Raw genomic sequence first — 14824 nt, 5'->3', positions numbered from 1 at the left:
GCCCACAGTTACTTTTCTCGAATACAGTTTTAAGTGTGAGAATATGTGTGAGGCGAAAGCTATTTATGTGAGCATGAGTCTTTGTGTGAAGCAGAGAAAAGGGTTTTTTGAGCATTTTTCCATGCTTGTGTGTGTGTCTGTGTGTCTGTGCATGTGTAAGAAAGAGAGAGTCGTGGGAAATAGGGGGGTTGAAATCATTTGCAGGCCCCTCAGGTTTCTAATACTGCTACCCTGTTATTGGAGGAGGGAAGGAGACAAAACACTTAGCATACATTTCCACCCAAGCGCTGTGTTACTGCACAGAGGCGCTGCTCTACATGCATTTCATTAGCTTTGCATCATTTCCCTTATACTCTCACACATAATGCATTTTTTTATTATATGATGTGATGCAAGTTAAAAGTCCCGTGCCTTTGGCCAAAGGGACAGCGGATTATAATGGACAATATGAATACTGAAGACAATCCCAGCCCAAATACCACGATCCTAATGTTTAAAAATGGCCATGTAGGTGCAAATCCTGAATTTAATGTACTGCTAATACATTTGACTTTAGCAGTTTCATTTCCACTATACCACAGTGTAACTCTTCTTCACAGTACTGCACAAAAAACCATCTATGACCCGTCTGAGAGAGCAAAACTGGATTGATGCTGATATGATTTTAATGCTGATATGAGATCAATTGTGCAGTTTCTTGCAATTACTGACTGAGATATAGTTTAAGGATATATCACATGTACTTGCCTATTTTGTTCTTAGAATTTCAACCATTAAAAATTATTTCGGCCCAGCAAACAAATTCAGCACAATAATTTTAATATCCATTAGACAATCGAACAGAAAAGACAGCAGCTGACAGGGTTCTGTTAACCTACAATCCTCTCAGTTGTCTGAGCAATTTTGAGTGAACAGCTTTCATAAAGAAATGTATGAAAACTTTAATTTCTTTCAACCAACAAGTATCATGGAATAGAAACAAAAAGTCTCATAAATTTTTAAAATACTCTGAAATAATAAGGAAAAGAGAAACCAAAAAGATTTTTTACACCAGACTCATAGTATTCCCAAAATATGATCGAGGCATTATAGTGATGCTATTTATAGCTTTTCCAGAAAAACTAAATTGTTCTTTTGCTTTGCACCATTAATTCAGCCTCTTTTCTCCTAACCCAAATCTCTGAAACGTAATCAATAACTGGAAGCCCTCCATGCCTGTATTCCTCCCACCTCAAAATTAGCTGCTTGGAAAGTGTCCCATCCAGAGGACGAAGTGAATCAATCACGCTGCATACACCAGAGATGGGAAGGAGTGAGTTTATATGAATGAAGCAATGACTGCTTTACACTACCAATCAACACCTTCCTCATCATTTATATGGCACTGCTCTCAGTCTTGACAAGTTGCAGTTATTTTGATATAATCATGGTTAACCTTTTAGCACTGTGCCCAGACCCTGTACTGAGATAAATAAACAGAGAGAGGCTAAAATGAGATTGTACAGAAGGCAGAACAAGGTGGGTTTGATCATTCTTGGGTGTTTACTATATTTGTGTAAAATGGGTGTTGCTGTGTGTATGTGTGAATGTTGACATAACATATGCATATCATATGTAACAGAGTATCTATCTTTCTGTCATTGGACCTGTTGATAAGTGGTGTCCCACAAGGACAAACAAGGAGAACAGGGAGAGAAATGGCAGATGAAGCAAGATGACAGCTGAAACTGTGGAACAGCCTGAACTGGGAGAAAAGCAAGGCAAGAAATAAACGATACACACCCAAGGGGGATCTTTTAGCTTGAGAAATACAAGTAAGAAACAGTAGTACTTTGAGAGGGAGGGACAAAGGGTGGGAGAGAAGAAAACAGAATGGGTGGGAGAGGGAGAGAGAGGGAAAGAGAGAGAGGATGAGAGAAAAAGGAAAAAGCAGAGGGAGGGAGAGAGAGAGTGAGAGGGAGAGAGAGAGAGTGAAATTGAGAAACAGATGCAGGATAAATCCTTACTACATAATCGTTATGGCTCACAAGACCTTGCTCTGACATGGAGTGCAGAAGAAGGTAGGATTACAAGCAGCACAATAATCCAAGGGCCAGGACTGCACACAACTACAACAAGTACCATCTACAACTAACAGCTAAATAACAAAACAAGCCTGCGCTGGACTTCAACTGTACTCCACAGATTCAATTACTTAGTGTCAAGAGAAAAAATCTCTGTGTCAAAACAAAATTGGCAGTGAAACCAGGGCTGTACTACACAAGAACAGCATAGAAAGGCAAATAGAGAGAAGAAAAGAAGAAATGCACTGAGGCTATCACTGGCCAGCGGTGACCTGAACAAGAACATGAGCAGTGTCGGCCCTGCCCACTGCCCTGTGCCATCTGTCTGTGTGGGTGCTGCCAGCCTCCATGCCCTGTCTGCAGCTGGAGACGCTTCTGCCCTGCTCTAATGGAGGAAACACAGGGGGTGAACGAAAGGAGAACAGGTGAACGAGGTATCCTGGAGTTCTGGGCTCTTCTACAGACTAACTGAGAAAAAAATACTTTCTAGTAACCACTTGCCATCTGCCTCAAGAAAGGCTTCTTTTCTGGCTCGTTTGAGGGCTCTGTCCTTTTCAAATTGCACTCAAGGATCAATGTGTTTATATAGAAGAATTAGTCAGCACTCCAGGCTGCTTCTTTCAGTCTACATGGTGATCTTGTGGGAAGTTTTGGGGGGAACTTTTGGATTGCACCTGGACATAGATGTGCACATCATGCAGGAAGGTGAGAAAAACCCTCGAGATGCAACATTTTTAGTGACAACTAACTCATACCCAAATACAGCATACACCTACTGTCCTTTGATGTGCTTAACTGTCTTTATCCTACCAGAAACAATATTTTTAATCAGGTGGCAGCAAGAGCACAGGGCTGTGCTTGTATTTATTTATTGTCTTCTTCATCTCCTGGCATCGGTGTACTTACTCTCCCTCCATCTCTCTCTGAACACTCCTCCCCTCCCCTCCACTCCTCCTCCCTTCCTCTCTCCCCTCCCTCCTCTCTCCATCTCACTCCCTCCCTTCACAGAGCAAGATGATGTGACCTTCTGCCAAATTGGTTGAAACCATGCCACAGACACAGCGGACTCCTCTGTCCACATTGAAATATACTCAAACAAGTGCGGGCTAGAGAGAGGGAGCAGCAGAAAGAGACGGAGAGGGGAGAGAGAGTGAGAAAGAGAGAGCGGGGAAGGGAAAAAAAAAGAAAAAGAAGCAGGACGTTGGAGTCATAAAGGAGGAATGTGCTGTCAGGAGCCTGGACTGGATGCCGTTTGCCATTGCAGGTAAATCACCTTCACTTCTCATGCTTGTGCGTGCGTAATCGTTAGTTAAGTTCCGTTAGGGTGTGCAAGTGTGCCTTTGAGGTGGCAAACCTGTCAGATTCGCATGTGTCCGTTCTGCTGCTGGGAGTCAGGAGCATGTGCTACTGTGCCCTTATGTATGAAGAGAGTGGCAAAAGCGACCTGCTGTATTTACTCACAGGTGTTAATCAGGTGCTACGGATGTGTGAGTTCCACAGGTAGGATGCTCGCTGGGCCAGTGCAGACCCCGTGTATGTGCCCGCTGCTCCTTCTCTAAGGTGAAATGAAAAACATGGCCCTCTTGAGAGAGGTGTTCAGAGGCATAAGGGTGGCTCAATCTAAACCACCTGCAGAGGCATGAAGGCTTAGGCAAAAGGGCTGATTTATCTTCCCACACTGCAGTACTACATTATCAGTTAAAGTCACTGTTCTGGGACACTGAGGGGAAAGGGACTGAACTGCTATTGAGAGGTGAGTGGAGCTCCTCAGAGACTGAGGTAGAGATTCCCTGCAGTAATTACTGCTGTGGCTGCTCATTACTCCAGCTAGAATATATTACTGGAGCGTTTAGGATCTGGCTCATTGTGGATATGATAGCATGCTTTACCTGAGGGTGCTGCATACCATGGGTGAAAGGGCTTTATCGTCTTTTAAGAACAAGACAAATGAGGGGGCAATGAGATAAAAACAACAACAACAACAACAAAGGGTTAAGTGAAAGACGGTAGTGAACAATTTAGAGGAAAGAAAGAAAGAAACTAGATGACTAAAAAAGCGGTAAACTAAAACAGAGGCCCAACCAAAAAAGCAAATAGAAAAATTTAAAGTTTGCTAACAGTATGCCAAATAAACGTATGACACTACTACTATAAATATATATATTTTTATATATTAAACAATGTTGTTATTTGGTCACTGGCATGGCAGTGTGTTAAAATAATCTAAATCAGGTCATGTGAAAGACCTAGACAACAGAAAAACTGAAGGTCAAAATATTTATTGAAGATAAAAGTGAAAATATTTTCTCTCATCTATACAGTACAATAGGTGTATGTCGCATAGCTGTGATGAGAAATATTCCAGTTTTATACAACTTTGAAGCACTTCAGGGACATTTTGTCTAAGCCTTTCAGAAACTGCCCCCCAGACTCTTCAGCTCTTTCCTTCTTTTTGTTATCATCCACCATACCTGCCCATTATTCACAGTGATTATTTTCCCCCCACAAAATGGAATCTGTCTCATCTGTTGAAAATAGACAAACACTCCTTTTCTCAGCAGAAAATGCACATTTCTGATGCACCAGCTCCGTATATGCTATGTTCATTCCCAGAGAGTGGCTGGTATAACTAATGCAAAGAAAACAGAACAACCCAGACATACTGTCTTCTCCACAATATCTGTGGCTCTGAAGCTCTGTGCCAGGCTGGCTACTGCATTAGCATAGATGGTGTGTGACGTATATGGCAAAGCATTATGGGGAAAACCTATCAATCTCAGTGCAGAGTGTGGGGAGTGTATAAATTAGTAAAGAGTAATGAGTTTCTGTCAGGGTGAGAATATATTACGGAATGGTTTTGGTAAGCAAAGGGTTAAGAAGAAAGGCCGAACAGCTCAGTGGTGACTGTGCTCTGTGTGAGGACAGAACAGATGCATTGATCCCAGGGTATGTTGGCTCCACACGCCAAAGACTGGTCCACCGCACAGCAGGGTGGACACACACACATTTGAGAACACACTCTCTCGCTAATGCACCAAATTCTCAGCACATTTTTCAAATGTGGTGTGGATTAGTAAGAGCTTAATTCTGGTCATTGTGATGTTTGGATTGAAAGCAGGGATTTACTTTAGAACAGAGTGCAATAGGATTGGATTGATTCAATCTAGACTGACCACAAATAAAAATATCAAAGTGGCTCTAAACTTCAAATTAGGTGCTGATTTAATCCTGCCTTTAATCTCCAGCATACAACAACCATACATCCACTGCACTACACACACCAAAAAAGTTGTGTTACAAGTGCCGGACACGTGCAGGACAATATGAGTGAGGAGTGATGGATAACTTACAATTATGGCTTTCACCTCTTTATCTGACAAAATGTGGCCAAAGTACATTGCATTTATATCATTACTCAGGACAAAGATATAGCTTGCTTCTAACATACAGGCTATCGGCATTTGAGGCAGTAACAAACCTGAACTGATGTCAATATACCAATATTGCACTGAGGGCAGAAATGACATTGTTCTGAATGAGAGGGCAATGCATAGGCAATGAAATGTTAACTTTACTGACCACTCAGGCAATGGCTCCATTTCTTGCCTATAAAACCTGTCACACCACTGTCTGACTTCCAAATGAATGACTTTTATGTCTCACCTAGCTCCCATAGATCTCAGCACTATCTCCTTGTTCCTCACCAGTGACCTCCAGAGCTGCGTCACAGCATTAGCGGATGCTTTGTCAGCGAGCTGCTATACAGCATTCCACAAAGAACTTATCAGCCTAATGAAATGTTAAAGATTTCAGAGAGCACTGCAAACACATCAGTATACACACACATATGCACACACAGTCTTGTTTACTATCATTGTAGGAACCTTCCATTGATATGATTACTGTAGCTAATCAATGCTACACATAACCCTAACTCTAACCTTAACTTCAGTAACTAAAAGGAAATAATTTGGCCATTTTAGTTTTTCAAATCAAAGTACAAATTAAAAAAAAAAAGCATTTGTATGCAGGGGGACGACAAGGTGGTCCCTACAAGGTCAAAAATGTCACATGTTCCTATCTGCGAGTACATTTGTTCCACCCAGAGATATATAAACACATACACAGACATGCACTCTCTCTCTCTCTCTCTTTCTCTCTCTCTCTCTCTCACACACACACACACGCACGCGCGCACGCACGCTAATATTCTCTAGGCTAAATATTTCCTTTCCATTAATTGAAGGAGCTATATTCTATGTTAAGTAAAGCTCACTGTATACATATTAAATTAGGAAGAGAATGTTTAATTAGCCACACAAACGCACATCATTGAAAGCTTACAGTTGAAGAGACTTAACAGTCTCTTAAGGGTTGGATCAAGGTCATAAGAGTGAAGTTTCTGTTTTACAGTCATGGGAATGAAATTTCTAAGCGGCATGCTCCATAGCCTTATGACTGATCATCAGCCTGTGTGAAACAAGAAAATAGCAACTTTCCTCTCAGGTGATAAAATCCGAATCTCTCTAGCCTCATGTGCGATAACGTCTTAGCAGGAGCTCCGACAAACCGCCTGTGCACCGGTCCTCTTCGTCACGCGTTAAATCTCGCGCTCGTAACTGTGGTGACTAGAATATACCACACGCTCCTCGATTTGTATTCAGACTGTATTACACACTGCACTAGTCAGTGATGAGGGAGGGAAAACTGACAGACCGTCGAGCAAAAAAAAAAAAGTCTCCTTCTCTTCTTCAGTTGCCGATAAAAAGCTGCCTCATAAAGCAACGTAAATGCTGTACAGGAGAATTTAGAAGTATGTAGGCTATTCACGTTCCGCACAAGTAGGCTACATGCTGGACGTAACAAATCTGGTGAATGTGTCATAAGGCTGCAACATTTGAAAGATTATATTAGACCATTTCCAAAATGTGATTGATGGTTCTACATGGCATTAGGTGTTCTCTTATACCTAGCCATAAAGTGGCAACAGTAGATGCAAGCTAAGGATGCAGTGATGGGCATGGAAGACAGGGATATTAAAACTTGTAATTGGTTTTTCATAAACACATAGGCCAAACTTTCTTTACACTCTGCACTGGCTATCACCAGGAATTGATTAAGTTAGGATTAAGATATGGCTCTGGGCTATGAAAAATGTTGGACCTCCTTAAAATTAAGATTTTATATATATGCAATATACAAACTATGACAGCATAATGAGTAGGACAGTCTGATGTATTCATTAGTTCTCATGCAAAAAGTAGGCAAATAAAAAAACCAAAAGGAATAGACATGCAATGTTAACAGGATTACTATTATAACCTAGCAAATGCTACTAAAATGACAGCTGTTTGACCTCTTATGAAAAAAGAAATTCTGCTTAATTTGGGGGTTTTACATATTATTTTATTAGTTTGTTCTCTTGTTGCAGCTATCACTTGCAGGCCCCACACTAAAATTTACTGCCATCATTTAACATTAAATTTTGCTTGCTTGTCTGATGAAATGCTAAACAAAAAACAGAATTTAATAGTAAACAAACTTGATATTTTAGAGTGCTCTGTATCTTTCAAGATGGCATGAGTATAATCGAAGTAAATGCCAAAAAGGATCCAAACTTGTTTGTTTTTTAACCTGTTGATGTTAGGCCCCATGCATTAGTGAAGCCCTAGACTGCAGCCTTTAAAACCTATAGGCTTAACCCAGCCATAACTTTCACTAAAATACTTGCTCTGAGACTCTGTGACATTTACATGCTCTGTAATCTGAAACTTTCAGGATAATCCAGCTGCATTTAAGGGGTGGGCGGGCGGGGGGGGGGGGGTGTCATTAGACAGCCATCAAAACAGCTGATGCAATGACGCATCAGGATGAGATTCAAGTGAGATTCTGTGATGGGTGCAAAAATTCCATTTTAACCAAGCTCTTATGATTTTATCCTAATCTGCTCCTCCAATACCACACGCACACGCACACGCACACGCACACGCACACGCACACACACACACACACACACACACACACACACACACACACAAACACACATTCTTAGACTTCTCTCACATACATCATCCACTTTTATGACAGAGTCACGGGCTATATTTAATGCTGTATACACGCCAGGTTGGCCACTGTTACATATGTACATTAAAATGGATTACTGGAATCGGTGTAACATTACACAGTGTCCGAGTAATCTGTTTCCTTTCAGAGGTGATTACTGTCAAACACTATGTCATGTAATTCCTGCTGAGTATACATAAATGTTTTCTTTACCTGAGGGATATGTAGAAGAGGTTTATAGAAAAGAGACCACTGGATATGGGATGAACTCACTCTTTATACACTTACATCTGACCTGAGTTTATTCAGATGTTTTTTTTATTTATTTATTTTGGAAGCTGGTTGGATACCATCCAACCAAATATTTGGGATTACCCTAATTTAATGACATCCTTCATACTGTCTATCTTTCTAGTGCTCTACAAGTTCTATTCCTGCACACTCTCCTGTAAGGGTTAAGACTGGAGTAGAACATTTTGTCAACTGCTATGGCCATACACTTCATTATTACCTTGTTTCACACACTCAGCAAGACATGGTTCTTAGTTACTCCTCTTCAGCAAGGCTCTTGCCCCATTATTTTGAGAATATGCATTAGTTTTAAGGTTACACATACACGAACAAGACATACAGTGGAGATGGCAGCAGTGTTTGTACTCTGTGTGAACAGCATTGGCAGTGACAGTGGGAGCAGGTGACATCTTATACTCCCCCTGTGTTTAGCGTCTTGATTTAACAATTAAGCACAACATTTAGTTAACAGTGCATGTTTTTGTTTGTTTATTTATGTTTGTTTAAAGTGTGATTTAACAAATGCACAGATTATTTTCTTATAACACATTTCAAGTACTCTCAATATCTATGCAATGCTGACATAATTAACAACAACAGAAACAGTCAGTGAAGTGGACTACGTAATAGCATTTATCTTGTGCTGTTATAATCTAGAACATTGAATCTTCTTGACAAATCTCTGATCAATCACTGTTCAGGGTGGTTATTGTACCACCCGTAAGCACCAGGCAGCAAGAGCTTTTGCCCATGTTTGTGTAGGTCTGTGGATCACACAAACAAAGATGTTTGTGTATCACCTGGCAAAGATGTACCACCTTATGTAACACCTTACAAAGATGTTTCCAGCGTGTAACTGAGATTAAAGATCTGATAAGGGGGCACAGTAGGATGGCTAGGGTAAAGGGGTTTATTTCTTTGCCTAAGAACTGCAGCTAAATTATCAAACTGACCACCAAAGACTGAAAATTAAATAATGTGGTACATGTGGATCAACCAGACCAGGTTTTTTTTCTGTGTGAACACACATCAGCAGATAAATATACAACAGGTGAGGCATGGTACACTGCTCAAAAGAAAGTAAAAATCCCTGGATTTTGTTTTTGTCTTAGCCATATATCATGCTCAGCTGGTCACTTACTGTCACTGAGAACAGTTCTAAAAGGGATGTGTGGTTCAGGCCCACCAAACAAAGTATTCATCATCAGAAAACAAAGTCACATATTTCACTCCAAGACACACTTAACCATGACGTATTTATTTTGTAATGGTAGCTCAATGACAGTGACTTTATGAACTAACGTGGTTAACCTATGACTGAATTAACATGGTGATAGAACTATACTGTTTTAACTCTTTATTATAGGTGCAGTCTCCAATTATTTCTTGTAGCATGAAGTCTGTGATTATAGCGAGAAAACAAAAACAAAGCACTGTGTAAGCCTAATTATACATTATGCTTATCTATATCTATATTGTTATCTAATGGTAATTTGATTGACTAACAAATGGCCTAAATGGTTTGCTCAAAGGAGGGGCACCACAGTTGAATCTGAACAGTACTAAAATACACTTCACTTATTTCATAATCATCAGAAGGTATATCCTATAACAAACTGACTAAGCATAATTGTCAGTTTTTTTCCCTGTAAGTGAGAAAGACACATGAAAATGTGTAGTCAGGTAGAGAACTCCTTATTAACCAATATTATGAATATTATGATGTATCTATCCATGTAACTAAAACAAATGAAGAAAGTATAGATAAATGCTATGCTCTGATTAAGTATAGCATTTAGCACATGCAAAGCTAATTGTACCTACGGACATGGCTACATTTGTCACCTGTCAACCTAACACAACAAACAACAATGTCTTTTATCCCCATGCCTTTACAATGCACTATCGCCAAAATGGTTATGAGGGCTGTGTTAGGTACAGGGTTAGAAACTAATATTACTGAGAGTGAAACAAACCCCTGGACCAGAAGAGGCATGAAGTAATATACAAAGAGAGAAGAAGAAGGGGAGAGGCCTGTGTGGATGTGACAGCTTATTACTAAACTTCATCATGAGACCGTCACACCGGGGAGCATTCCATCAGACAAAGGGAATAAACCTGAACTGAGGTTGTCAGGGACTATGACAGGCCGCTAGACTCTTAGATACTAGTGCCAGAGACGATTTGTTGACAAGCAGACATGAAGGTTATGGTTTAAATATCTGTCTGTATCACAGGTCGTCAGTTTAGATTTCAAATGTGGAGCTAACCTGATAAAATGTGACATTAAGAATGCTCTTTGCGGCAGACTTACGAAGCACTGTAAGATAAAAAAGACACCTCTTTCCTTGATGACATATCCATTTCATTCTGTTTGTTTCTTCTGTTCATCATCTAATGTGGGCCCTGAACACTTATTCTGCAGCTGGACATTAGAGATGAACTTTAGGGGACATCCAACTGTTTAGTTAACTTATGTTTAAGTAAGATATCACTTATTGTCCTCAACATGAAGAATAAAACGCCCCTTTGTTTGTTCCAAAGATTCTCGTGAGTGATACAGTCCCATGATGTAGGCACACATTTATTATGAAAAAAAGAAGGCTGTGACAACATTTTAAAGCTCCATTCTTTGTTTGTATCTTGTTTTATCCTAAGCATATAAAACTTTCAAAAACCTACAAATCCCCAATCCAGCCTGTGGGAATGCATTGTGCTCCATCTGTTTTTAGCCCCTGCAAGCTAGTACCAGGAATTCCTGTAATATGCTATAATATTTGTCCAATAAACTTGCATTCAATTTGATTTAATCTGATATGTCAAATGTAGGGAGGGGGAGAACCGCTTTTGGGTTACTGGATTATTGCTTTGGCCAGATATTGCATTATGTTTTTTTCTTCTTTTGATATTACAATTGGAGTGCATGGTTATTGGAGATATGAGTGGTATTAAGCTGGGACGGAGAGCAGGAGGAAGAAGGGAGTTTCAAATTATATGAGGATTCAGAAAGAATAAAATGTAGGATGCATTGAAGACCCTGCTAAATGGGGCAGTGGGTTAGTGAAGACTGCTATGATCTAGGTAGTGTAGTGACACATTTGTATTGTAAACTATAAAGAGATAGTGGTTCTTAAAAATGAATGAAAGAAATGTCTAGAAATGAAGGCAAAGTAAAATACGTCATTGGACAATGTTACTCTTTAACCCTTCATTTAAATTTTTTTTAAATTAAACGGTTTTATTTAATTTTTTATTAAAGTATTCAATATTACAATTCTTATTAATAATATTAATGCGATATTAATTAGGTTTTTTTAACTACATTTATGCACTGATTAAAATATCTATTCTATCATTTACAGAAAACTTTTACTTCCTTGGTACGGAGTAATGTTCTTCAGAAACTGTATCTCCTCCACAACTCCCACTAGAGGGCGCTAAACACTTCCTTAGAACGCTTCTGGAAGTCCTAGATCTAAAGCGCTGTTTTATCGCGATCCTGCTGTCTGGAAGGAGAAAAACAGACCATTTCCTATTTTCTGTCTTGTCCCCATTTTGCAAAGTTTGAGAACAAAAATGACATAATAATCTTCTCTGTCCTAGTAAGGCCTGCAGTTGGAGCAAGGGATGCATTGGAGAGGGGACTTCATGAACAGTTGGGTGCTGAGCTTGAGCTGTGAATGCTTTGATCTAATCTGGTCTGTGTGCTGTCAGGCCAACCCGAGTACAGAAAAAGCCAATGGGAGGAGAGAGAGACACAGAAAGAGAGCGAGGTCACAGATTTGAAATTCCCACTGACAGGAACTGGGAACACGCAGGGAGTATGACACAGTTTTAAGCACCGAGAAAAAAAAGATGGAGGGAGGGAGGAGAGAGAAAGACAGAGAGACGAATCATAAAAGCACAAATTTGACATGACTGTGTGTGAGAGCAATCTAAAAATCAGCAGAAAATTATAAGGGTCATGAATACTGAAGGACCATGATTTTTGACTGCCACTAGTGTCAGGTTGCATATGTCAAATATCAGGTTGCAAAGACTAATTTAACTACAGCTTGTGGGTGTGTTTCAATAATGCTGCACTGAAACTTATTGCAGTTGACTTAAGTCCTTACATGACATCATAACTAATAAAACATCATGAGAAAATACTTAGAACTTGTCAAGACAGACGATGCCCAATTTTAATGCAAAAAATAATTAGCAGTTTTTCTCTGTACTCAGGTATCATGCAGCTATGTTAACCTCTTTCAGAATCAGAGTAAATAGCACTGAATCACACAGCCCCTTCTCTTTAGAATTGGGTGTGGCATAATCGAATCTAGCCACATGATAATGTGTGTAATGTGTCTGTTTGTTATGCACCTGTGCTAAATGGGCCATATTGACAAAAGCAGAGCATTTGATTAAGTCAGTGATGAGTCATTCGGCCAATCTGTTTAAGACTGCGCTTCGATTTATTACAGTAATCCCTCATGTAGCCAACTTCACATATCCTCCTATACACTCCTCCTCTGTCATGATTAAATGTGTTGAAGGTCAAACGATTTTAGAATGTATGACATGTCCTGTTCCAATGAGGAATTCATCCTTCCTCTTTTGATAATAAGGAGTTTTTGTGACTTACGGTCTTGCAAGGTCGTTAAAATAAAGATTGTTAAAACATGTAGCAGTAAGATATTCATAGTACCATTTTTACCAAGTGATACCAAATTATCTTAGTTTGATTCTATATACTTGATGGTAAAGAGATTCTATATGTGTTCTACTAACATGGGTGTTCATGGGTGTTCAAATCTATAAGACACAGCATTTGAAATTTGCACATAATAGCAAGAATTTGTTAACCAGTTGCAATGCCAGTATAAATACAGGGGACTATTGGAGTGTCCACCTGTTATATGAGACTAATTGATGAGGTCATTAGGTTATGACAGACTGACAGATTATGAAAGGTTATATGGTGTTTGGTCAACTACACTGTATATTTGATCAGTATGACAAGTTTTATCTTACCTCCACTCAGTCTCATAACACTCTCAGATCCCCTTAAACACTGTGTTCAGATTCTAACAGATAATACAAACATTGCCTGAGGAATACTAATTAATTGTAAATAAAATTTAAGTAATATCCACAGGTTGGGTTTTTGTCTAATAAGAAGCCTTTTCAAATTGCAGAGATAAAAACCCTCGATAATCTCTCCTTTATCAAAGCTAGTAGCAGAATTCTGAGTGAATAATGAACACTCAGACAAAAATACAGTTCATATGATAGAAAAACAAAAAGAAAAATGTTTATGCTGTACCTTAATACTAGTCTTAAAAGAACACCACCACCACCAAGTCTGATAACACAATTTCTTTGACACCACAGCACTGGCTACAGCTGCCTTGTATTAAGTCGGGAAAGAGAGCAGGAGGGAGCATCTTTGTCTTAAATTGAGACCAGAAAGGCCCAAGTGACTTGGAGCATGAACCCCCTCTGTTTTCCACAGAGACCTGGTGTCTCTCATGGCCTGCCCCGGTGTCTGCTCTGGTGTCTGCCATGGCCATGCACCTGTCTGTAAACCCAGCATTCCAAGCTCTTCCTCCAACTTATACACTCTTACACACTCATCCAATGCAGAAATAGATCTAAAAGAAAAGTTGCCTCAAAGCTAAATGCAAGCAAGGCAGGGATTATAATGCATTATAATGCATTATAACACTATTATACTACTTAAAGCAATACGTCACCTTTAACAGCAGACAACAGACTCTAACTAGAACTTCAGACAAAAATCTAGAGGACAGTGATTTTCTTGACTAGACATGTTCCAGTTTAATATAATCATTGTCACTGCATGTGTCTTTTTGGGAGCTGTCATATAAACATGCAATAATTTCTGGCATGAAACAATATAAGACTAAAACTAATAAAGGAGGACAACAACTGCCTGCTAAACAAAAACAAATCCAGGACAGGTGCTTAGTGTGACATAGCTAACGCAAACTGAAACCTTCCAAATCACTGTGAAAGGCAGTGATGAGATATATGCCTGGAGTCTGGAGGCTTTGCAAATGACACTGAAATAGGCCTATTTCTAGATTTAGGTGAAATTCAATAATATTTGTAGCACAGAGACAAATCATAGGCTGTGGCAAAACAAGTCTGTTAAGGGCTGGTAATACCTTTATTAGATGAGCTGGGTGGTATAGTTGGTTCAGTGTAGCACAAGGCATTGTGGTTACCTGAGTCTTTTAAAAACAATTTTAATTAAATTGTTTTTTTACATTATTGATAAAAGGTCTCTTTCTATGTCTTATATGATGTCTTTTGTTGATCCTATAGTACAGGGAAACATAAAATTAAAAAATGGAAAAAATATTAAATATTTCCTTTATATTTCCTCCTGTAAGAACTCT

General features: G+C 39.4%; 1 protein-coding gene across 1 annotated transcript in view; it reads left to right on the top strand.

Annotated features, from left to right (window-relative positions):
- Positions 1-1983: 1983 nt before the first annotated feature.
- The window catches only part of grin2ca (glutamate receptor, ionotropic, N-methyl D-aspartate 2Ca), a 43982-nt gene continuing 31141 nt past the window's right edge, over positions 1984-14824 (top strand). The window contains exons 1-2 of the mRNA XM_027003384.2: positions 1984-2768; positions 3072-3327. The gene's annotated coding sequence lies outside the window, so the exon portion shown is untranslated. The remainder of the gene's footprint in view (positions 2769-3071; positions 3328-14824) is intronic.

The sequence above is a fragment of the Electrophorus electricus genome, chromosome 1 (assembly GCF_013358815.1).
Source record: "Electrophorus electricus isolate fEleEle1 chromosome 1, fEleEle1.pri, whole genome shotgun sequence".
NCBI lineage: Eukaryota > Metazoa > Chordata > Actinopteri > Gymnotiformes > Gymnotidae > Electrophorus > Electrophorus electricus.
Note: the sequence above shows the minus strand (reverse complement) of the source record. Positions and strands in the feature narration are given on the sequence as shown.